Source organism: Penaeus monodon, chromosome 35 (genome assembly GCF_015228065.2).
Source record: "Penaeus monodon isolate SGIC_2016 chromosome 35, NSTDA_Pmon_1, whole genome shotgun sequence".
Classification (NCBI taxonomy): domain Eukaryota; kingdom Metazoa; phylum Arthropoda; class Malacostraca; order Decapoda; family Penaeidae; genus Penaeus; species Penaeus monodon.
The window spans coordinates 17,656,595-17,665,806 of NC_051420.1; the positions used below are offsets into that span (position 1 = coordinate 17,656,595).

Consider the following 9,212-nt stretch of genomic DNA (forward strand, 5'->3'; position numbering starts at 1 on the left):
TGAATTTGGCTAAAAATCGTGATTAATCTAACATTAGGCATACCAACTGCAGTGCACGGGATGCATTAGGCATACCACCAGTCCCCACAGACATCACAAGGGGAGGGGGTTGTCCATGCAGTTTAATGATATGGTTTGGGAGTGTGGGGCTCCTCCCTTGGGACTGGATTGCAGGACATGTACCAGCATTTTAATAATACAGCTATTAATCTCACAGTATAAACACCCACCTATATCTGAAAATAAGTTCACAATCTCTCCATTATATTAGTCCCATACTAGACAATAGCCAAGAGGGTATACCACTATAATAAAGTTCAAAATGCTATTCCTCATTACCTATCAGCATAACCGGTAGTACATAAATAAAGAAAGAGAAGAATGAAAAAAAGAAAGGATGAAAGAAAGAAGTAAATAAATATATAGATAAATAAAGAAAGAAAGAAAGAACTAAAGGAAGGAAAAAAGAATCATATAATAATCATATAAAAAAAAAATCATACATACCTTTGCTACTGCCTTGGGATCAACAGGGCCTTCATAGGGACACCCACACACACAGGAGACGTAACCCCTTACACGAATCCCAGCCTCCCTTGCAGCATCCATAACAGCTTGAAATCTTTGTAAGGATTCGGCAATACTGCAATTTATATTCTTTTTGCAAATGTCTCTGAGGCAGCTCCAAAGATTGCCACTTCCTCGCACCCTGCTGCTACCTGCAAAAAGTTTTTTTTCTTTGTATTGAGGGACTGCTGAATATATGAATATATGAATGAATGTTTTTAAATGAATTTACCCCACATGAACAAAACATCACCAGACAACATTAATTCAGTATATCCCCAAAATATTTATTAAAAAAAACAAAAATGACAACTAACTTTGTAACTTCTGTGTCTGTTTAAAGAATATCTTTTACAGAGGCTGAATATCTACAAATAGTAATGCTTATTCTAATGCTCCATGGAAATAACTTTTTTTATAGAAAATATTACCAGGTGAGTAAAGCAAGCATGAGTCACTCCTTGAATAATTTATTTACCTATTTCTCGATTTTTCATCAGTAATTGTTGTCTTCATCACTATTCAATATTTGTAAAACATGTCAAAAAAACCAATTAAATACTATTAACATGATGCTGATAAAGATGGTATGTATGTTCATCCCAAAGCCCATTGTGAAATTAGTTTTTTGTGTTCACACACTGGCTCTACAAGTGCTTAGTCACCAAGAAGTCGATTACTAGTCCTACATATCTCTCCTTTTTTCTTGAATTTTGGATATGTTCTTTTTATTCAATTCCTATTACTCTTGATAATAATATTATAAAAAAAAAAAAAAATTTTAATGCCTATAATGATAATAGTACTGATATTAACCCCTTTGTTCTGGATGACATGACCTACAGATAATAAAAAATTTGGCTTGAGGGGCGGGTGATGTGAACATGCCATCGTGAGAAAATTTGGCTGTTGGTCAGGTGACGCGAACTTGCACATCTCCTCTGAAGGCCGTGGTGATGGGAAAGACTTGCCACACATGCACAAACCTCTTTGGAGGATGATTAGACTCATTTGGCAATTTTGCATTATTCCCATCAACGAACGAGAGTGGAATGCAATGTCCATGAGCCATGACTAAAAGAGGACCAGCTCCATGGAAGACACCATTTCCATGCTAGGCTCATATTTCTAAGCTGTGACCGGTGGCACAGGTTGTATTATGGAAAAGTGAATATTACAAAAAAGTTTTAAAAATGAAAAAAAAAAAAAAAAAAAAAAAAAAAAATAAATAAATTTAAAAGTTAAATATTGTATACTATGTAGAGAGATGAATGGAGACTGTCCAAAGAAAACAGTCTAATACCATCTGGATAATGCAGATCAATTATAAATATGGACATTGGAAAATAGCAAAAAAGCTAAAAATGCTTATGCATAAAGAAGAGAAAATAACATTGCAAATAGGAGGCACAGAGTCATGTCACCACACATGAGTATTTGCATGTGCCTGCCTATAAGCCACACACCTATCAGAGCAGCCACTCATATAAGCCTAAAGCCCAGATTTTTGGTTATGTAATTGCCATGATACAACTGGACCTAAGGGGTTAATAGCATAGAGAAAAAAAAAAAAAAAAACTCATGGAAAGCAGAAATCAGACGTTTATATACAGCAGAAAAATAACTATCATTACCTTTACTTGTAATCAATGAGGAAATTAAAATTTTGCTCTGTTAATACCAGAGACACCTATGTGTAAAGATATTTCACTGAACCAAACTATGGCGAACGTTATCCGTTTCAAATGGCATTGGGCTAAAGAAAAACGACACACATCAATAACAGAGATTCTTCTAAAGCCATTTAATTTTCACTGATCTTTTGTTCCCACACATTTCTGTCTTTAATCTGTACTTACTGCAGCCTGAAATCCCTTCAGATTGGGGGTCAGTACAGGATAGGAGACACCACTAAAACGTTTAATTCCAGTTAACACTTCGCTGTGATCTGCCATTTGTGGGACCCATTTTGGAGATACAAAGCTGAAAAAAGGAACAAGAATCTGAATTCAGGAAAAGATACAATATTTATAAAGATGATGATACTACCTTGAATAATCCTTCAAAAGACTTCCAATCTTTACACACTCATGCAAACAAACACACAGAAATACCTGCATGTCTGCAAATAAACAAATATGCACACACACACGCGCGCGCGCGCGCATGCACGCACACACGCACGCACACACGCACGCACACACGCACACTCACACACACACACACAACAGAACTTGTCACATGTATACTGTACCTGGTCACCTCTACAGCCTTGTGTCCAGCTCGAGACAGCATATTAATAAATTCAATTTTTACGTCTGTTGGCACGAGGGCCTTTTCGTTTTGTAGTCCATCCCGTGGGCCAACTTCCACAATCTTGACTTCTTTAGGGTACTGTGACTGCAACTGTGCCCCTCGGATCTGTTGGATACATTATGATAGATTTATGTCTTTTATAGAATGGATGGATGTTTCTTAACACAATGCCCCCAGGAAAATGCTGTGCTCTTTTTTTTTTTTTTTTTTTTTTGTGTGTGTGTGTGTGTGTGTGTGTGTGTGTGTGTGTGTGTGTGTGTGTGTGTGTGTGTGTGTGTGTGTGTGTGTGTGTGTGTGTGTGTGTGTGTGTGTGTGTGTGTGTGTGTGTGTGTGAGAAATGTCTCTGCTAGTGTTTAGCCACAAAGGAGTCAATTAGTAGACCTTGTGGGCTTACTTCATTACACCTTTCCTTGAATTGGTGGGAAATTTTTTTTTACTAATGTTAAGAATATCGATGGTGTTATTTTTATTATAGACATTATATTTACTATAATGTTATAAACATTAGTAGCAACAAAATAAGATGATGTAAAATATTTTTGTAAATCAAGGAAAAGGATAAACAGGCAAGACAGGCAGTACTTGTAACTGGCTCATTGGTGAATTAGTACAATTGTAGCCATCTATGTGTAAAAACAATTAATAAAGTAAACTCACAATGGGCATGGCATGTGCGTACATGCCATGCCCCACAGCAGTGGGTCAATTTGAATGGATCTATTGTTTGAATTTGTGACTTTTACAATATGAAGACATATGGCTTGCAGGTTGCTGTGTCCACATCTAAAGAAGAAATGTAGTTCAAGGAAAATCTATGAACACACACCAATATCATTAAAACAACAAAACAACAACAATAAATTTATTAATATATCAATAACACAAATCCATGCACCTATGCTTTACAATGATGGAAACAAGTGAGTGCAAGAAAACAGACATCCACCTTCAAAACACAATTCTTGGGATAAAAGGAAAAGCCATTCATACACCTTCACAACTTGGATGTAAAAATGTGGTAAAAGTGAAGTGCAAATTATGGAATTCATTTTTTTTCTTACCTCTACATACTGTGATTTTCCAAATGCAAGCTAAAATGGAGCATACAGTAACAGTTAATTAATTTAAGATAATAATTCTTATTTACAATATAATTGTCAAAACCAGTGTCCACCAAAAGAAAAAAAAATTGTTACACAAAGATACAACATACTTTGAACTGGAGACTATAATTTTAAAAAAAATTATTTCACTGTTCAAGTTTTCTTGCTATACAATGAGTAATTCATGTGTCTGGCAGAACTTAGTACCTCACATGGTTCTTATTGGTTCCTTGTTGACATAGAACATTTCTAATGAAAGCTAGCACAAAGTGGCCAATTATCTCTAAAGCAGTGGTTCTTAACCCCAGGATTTTGGGTCACAATCAAATATTATCTAAGGCCAGATATTATCTAGAGGGAAGTAATTCTCATGAAGTTCAAGGAAGTACCTCTCTGTAAAACCTCATACCATGACTGCACATTCCTTCATGAGGGATATGCCTGCTCCTTGTATAACAAAGAATGAGTTCCAAATATATATCTATGAACCAGATGGTGCACACAACACTGTTTCAGGCCTTTTATGCCTGAAATAAACATGAAACCTAAATATTCTCCTGAAACCACAATGCTCATTCTGGGATAATTCATAGATTTTTGTTTATTAATGAGAGAATATTTTAAACAGTAAGAATTTAGTCAAGAAATATATAATCTCCATGGTTAAGTATGACTTTTGAAGAAAATTTGCCACACTTTATTTGTGAGACACTATATAAGAGCAAATATATAAATTCCACAGTGATTTGTTTATCACTAATGATAACTAACAATGAATAAAAAATAGTAACGTATATACAAAGGTATTATGAAATGAATGCATCATAAGAATAACCATTTCTCTATTTCGGATTTGTCGGATGTGAAGTTTCAGTGGCTCAAAATAATACTATTAGTTAATCCATTCTTATTGTCACCGTGCACTATTTCATACATAATCTTAAAATTACTAATTTAATTACTGTTAATCATGAACATCCACAAATTATGTGAAATCTGACTACAATTAGCAAAGATGGAGCTGAACTTTACCTGGTCTTTTATAGCTATAATGTAAAATGATAAGGAAGTCACATAGAACCTATATGTGTGATATGACCAGTAAAATCAAGCAGACAAACATGAGTCCCTCAACAGTGATATGACTTGCTAAATATAGAAACTCATAGTCTTATCATAAGATTAGGAATACTGCATATGCTGATAATTATTTGTAGAAACTACTCTAGAAATATCTTTTTCCTTATCATCAATATCCAATGTAAAAATTTTTATCCCACTACAATAAAGAAGCTGTATAAGCCACAACTTGAGATATAAATATCTGGAGATAAAACTTTCCCTAAATCTTGAAAATCCAGTCAGTGTATTGGGAGGTTTGGACTTCATTAAAGATATTATTAATAACAATAACAGTAAAGTTGATGTTGATGTTGAGAGTAATGAAGAAAGACATCTGATGATCTACAGCCCCCACCTACAAGACCTATCCTCACCAACTTCCCCTACGTGCTACAAATGGGTGGATTCTAATCGTGGCACCAAAATAGACTAAACTCCAAACAATAGATCAGTACCTGGGCACTTTAGCCCACAGAGCCTTTGAACATATGATCAACACAACACAGAAATTTTTGTTTAGCTCAACAACAGTCCACATTGACTAATACATGGAAGAAAAAAAAAGATTAGTCAATGAAGTTGATGAATCAGAAATCTCTAAGCTTACTTAATTTGTTGAGTACAAGAAACCAAAGTAATGTTAACTCATCCCTGCTTTTTGGGGGGAGAATATCTTTAATACTTTTTAGGTTTGACACTCCTTTACACATTTATTTTCCTCTCACTGAGAAAAGAATTAATTTTCTAGTGTAAAACTATTCCCTTCGACTGCAACATCAAACGTACTTGAACATAATCATTTCTTTAAGTAAAACACAATTGCAATCATATTTTAACGTTTCCTTTGTCTCAAGCTCAATAACTAATCATGAATGAGCTTAAAATCCAAAATGGCAAACATTTCGATAACAGCCTGTAAGCCTCTCAGTGCTGACAATATAGAGCTTGTATACCTCCTCGGCAATCTAATATCACATTTGGAATCAGTCTTAACCCATTATTCTCAGTTGTCAAAAATCTCTGAGAGCAATTAAACTCTGGTGATATCTGGCAGTGGCCCGACAGTGGGCACAAGAGTCCACAGAGTTAACCCGAACGTCCCACTCCACGCGCTCTGGCATGTTGCCACACGTACGAGCTGAACCTGCCAACCATGCAGTTTGCTATAACATTCTAGCACGTCACCCGGCAGGAGCGGGTTAACTGTGTCTCATCAGAACTTGAATGTTTCTTTTGGTAACCAAAGGCTAGGTTATACTGCCCAACTCAAATTGGCTATAAAAAGTTAACATCAACAGTCTACTGTGTGCACAAGACATTTAAATTTTTGGGACATACAATATTACTCTTCAGTATAAAAAAAATAAATAAATATAAATAAAAAATAACTAAATACTAGGTCACAAAATGGTAATGCTTAGACCTAGAAATTCAACAACCGTAAGTTCCCGAACTACCATAGCCTCTGACCTTTTGGCACTTTGGCAAAACCCAACAAACCTCCACCATATATAGTTTATTAAAGCAATATAGTACTTAGACTAGACTTATTTGACAGCAGACTACCAGGGTGTTCTACAACATATATATTGTCAGAATATACACTATGGAGGGCTGTTTCAAGGTTACCCATACTATTAATGTTACCCCTAAAATCAAAACAAAAGTAACCATCGCATAATGGCTAATCTTCTAGAAAAGTCTTAGTTGAAGTGTTATAGGTTGTTTCATCAATGTATCAACGTCTTCGCCATAACTTTAAAGTTATTGCGAAGGTTTCTGCTCAAGTAGCTTTATTCTAGCAAAAGCAATCTTTTATTTTTTCCCGCAACAGGAAGCTGCCTTCGAAAGAAAACCTTGACCTCCCTATCTATCATAAATACAACGAAGGCCCCTTTATTTGAACACTATCCTTAAAACACCTTCAGTTTCCAAAGCCCTGACCCTCAGCACTCTCCTGAACTCACCGCAGAAGTGCCATAGGTCCTGCAGAAGGTCTTGAGAGCCGAGATAACATTCACACGGCACACCAGCAGCGTCGCCATGGTGGGCCGGCGGGGTCGTCTGCTCGCGCGTCGTCCGCCCGCGACGAGAGGCGACCCCGGCCCTCCCCGCCCGGAGGTCTCACTGGGGGCTAATAATACCTCCTCTTCTCCTTTTCCTTCTTCTTTTCCTTTTTCTGTCTCGTTTGTCGCTTGTTCCGCATTTTCTTTTTCCAACTGATTTTTTCTCTCCACTTCTTTTTCTTTCATATCCACAGAGGGACTAAGAAGTATATGACTAGCAGTGAGTGGGGTACACTTGCTAAGTAGGGATATGTATACTCACTATAAGGAGGGAAAAGTATACTTTCTGTATTCTATATGGAAATGGTGACGGGGAATACGAATTAGGGTTTTGTTTTCGGGGGAACGCTATTATGGAATAAAGTGGATGCTTATCGCATGTTCCAGAAGTTCGTAAACGCAAGGTTACAGTGGGACTGGAATTTTCCAAAACTCTTTCCTACTTTCACTTTTAGGTTTTCACAATATCCTGAAAGTTAGAAACATGATTTAGAAGTCCAATTTCTCCTTTTCTACTTTTCAGCGGTCAATTCACCAAAGCAATCAAAATCACGTGTCAACTCACATCCAAAAAGACAAACCCACTTCAATTTAAAAGATACAATCCTTCCCTTTATACAGGAGAAACAACAGGGGTGTCTTTCCCGCGCGTTGCCAAAATATTAAGTGGCTATGGATAGGACCCCTGTCTGCGCGTCTGTCTGTCTTCTAAAGGAAAATTTTCCCATACTCTAAAAGTACCGCTACCAAAACCTGTAAAATAGTTTTCTCAATCTCAAGCCTTTTTGTACAAGGATATTCGATATAAATAGATACACTGTAAAGTCACTGCTCACCCTTAGATCTGGCCGGAATAAAGGTGATAGTTGTCTTTGGTAACAGCGCACACCATATATACGCGTACACCTGCTGGTATGTATGGCTACATCCACTTACACTTGTAGTGTTACTAGCCCAGTTCATTTTGTTGCTTCTTTTAGTTCTTTCACGCAGCATAATGAAATAATCACCACGTAATTTCACCATTAATACCGTCATCATTATTATCATTAGTACTATTATAAATATTCGTTGTATTTTTACTGTTGTTATTGCCATTATCATTGTTTCTGTTCCTATCAATTAGTAGAAGTGGAATCAGTAGTACTGGTATCGCTATCAACTTTATCTTTAAACAAGATTTATCATTATCATTATTATTATTATCATTATTACTATCATCATTATTATCATTATTGTTTTTATTTCATTATTACTATTATCATGATCATTACTACCGTTATCACTATCGCAACTATTGTAGTTTCATTATTATCATTGTTATCATTATTATTATAAATATTATTATTATTATTATCTTCATCATCAGCAGCAGGAGCATCCTTATCGTCATCATCACCATCATCATCATCGCATTATTATTATTAACATCATCACCACATTATTATTAACATTATCATCATCATCATCATCATCATCATCATCATCATCATCATCATCATCATCATCATCATCATCATCATCATCATTATCATCATTATCATCATTACTATTATTATTATTATTAATATTATTACTGTTTTTTTTTTTTCTTAGATCTGCTAATTAAAATCAAACACCGGGTCACAACCAGCGACCTGGGGTGATTGAAGTTTGAGGCAATGGAACCCCAAAAAAAAAAACACGCACACAACACTTGCAGCATGCCTCCGAGTGCATAGCAAAGCAGCACACTACCAAACTACACTCTTCCCCCCGTCCATCCAAGTCCTTTTTTCCCTGCCCGTCAGCACAAAAATTTTTGAACCGCAGGCCAGGGGTGGGACCTAGTGGACTCCGACAAGGGAAGAGGCAGACTCAGTTTTGCCCTGGGGACGCGCCCCCTGTGTCGTGTGACGGGCGACGCCCCATCACCCACCACCACTCTTACTTGAGAGGGAGGATACATTTTAACCCCACTGCCAAGAAGCTGGACATTCCGCGCCAACCTCCAATTGGCATGTCCATGTCTGCGGGCACGGTGTTTGACGAATCACTC

At 36.6% G+C, this 9,212-nt stretch overlaps 1 pseudogene; it reads right to left on the reverse strand.

The window, feature by feature from the left end:
* Positions 1 to 413: 413 nt before the first annotated feature.
* On the reverse strand, positions 414 to 7,217 carry LOC119595096 (annotated as a pseudogene).
* Positions 7,218 to 9,212: the final 1,995 nt, after the last annotated feature.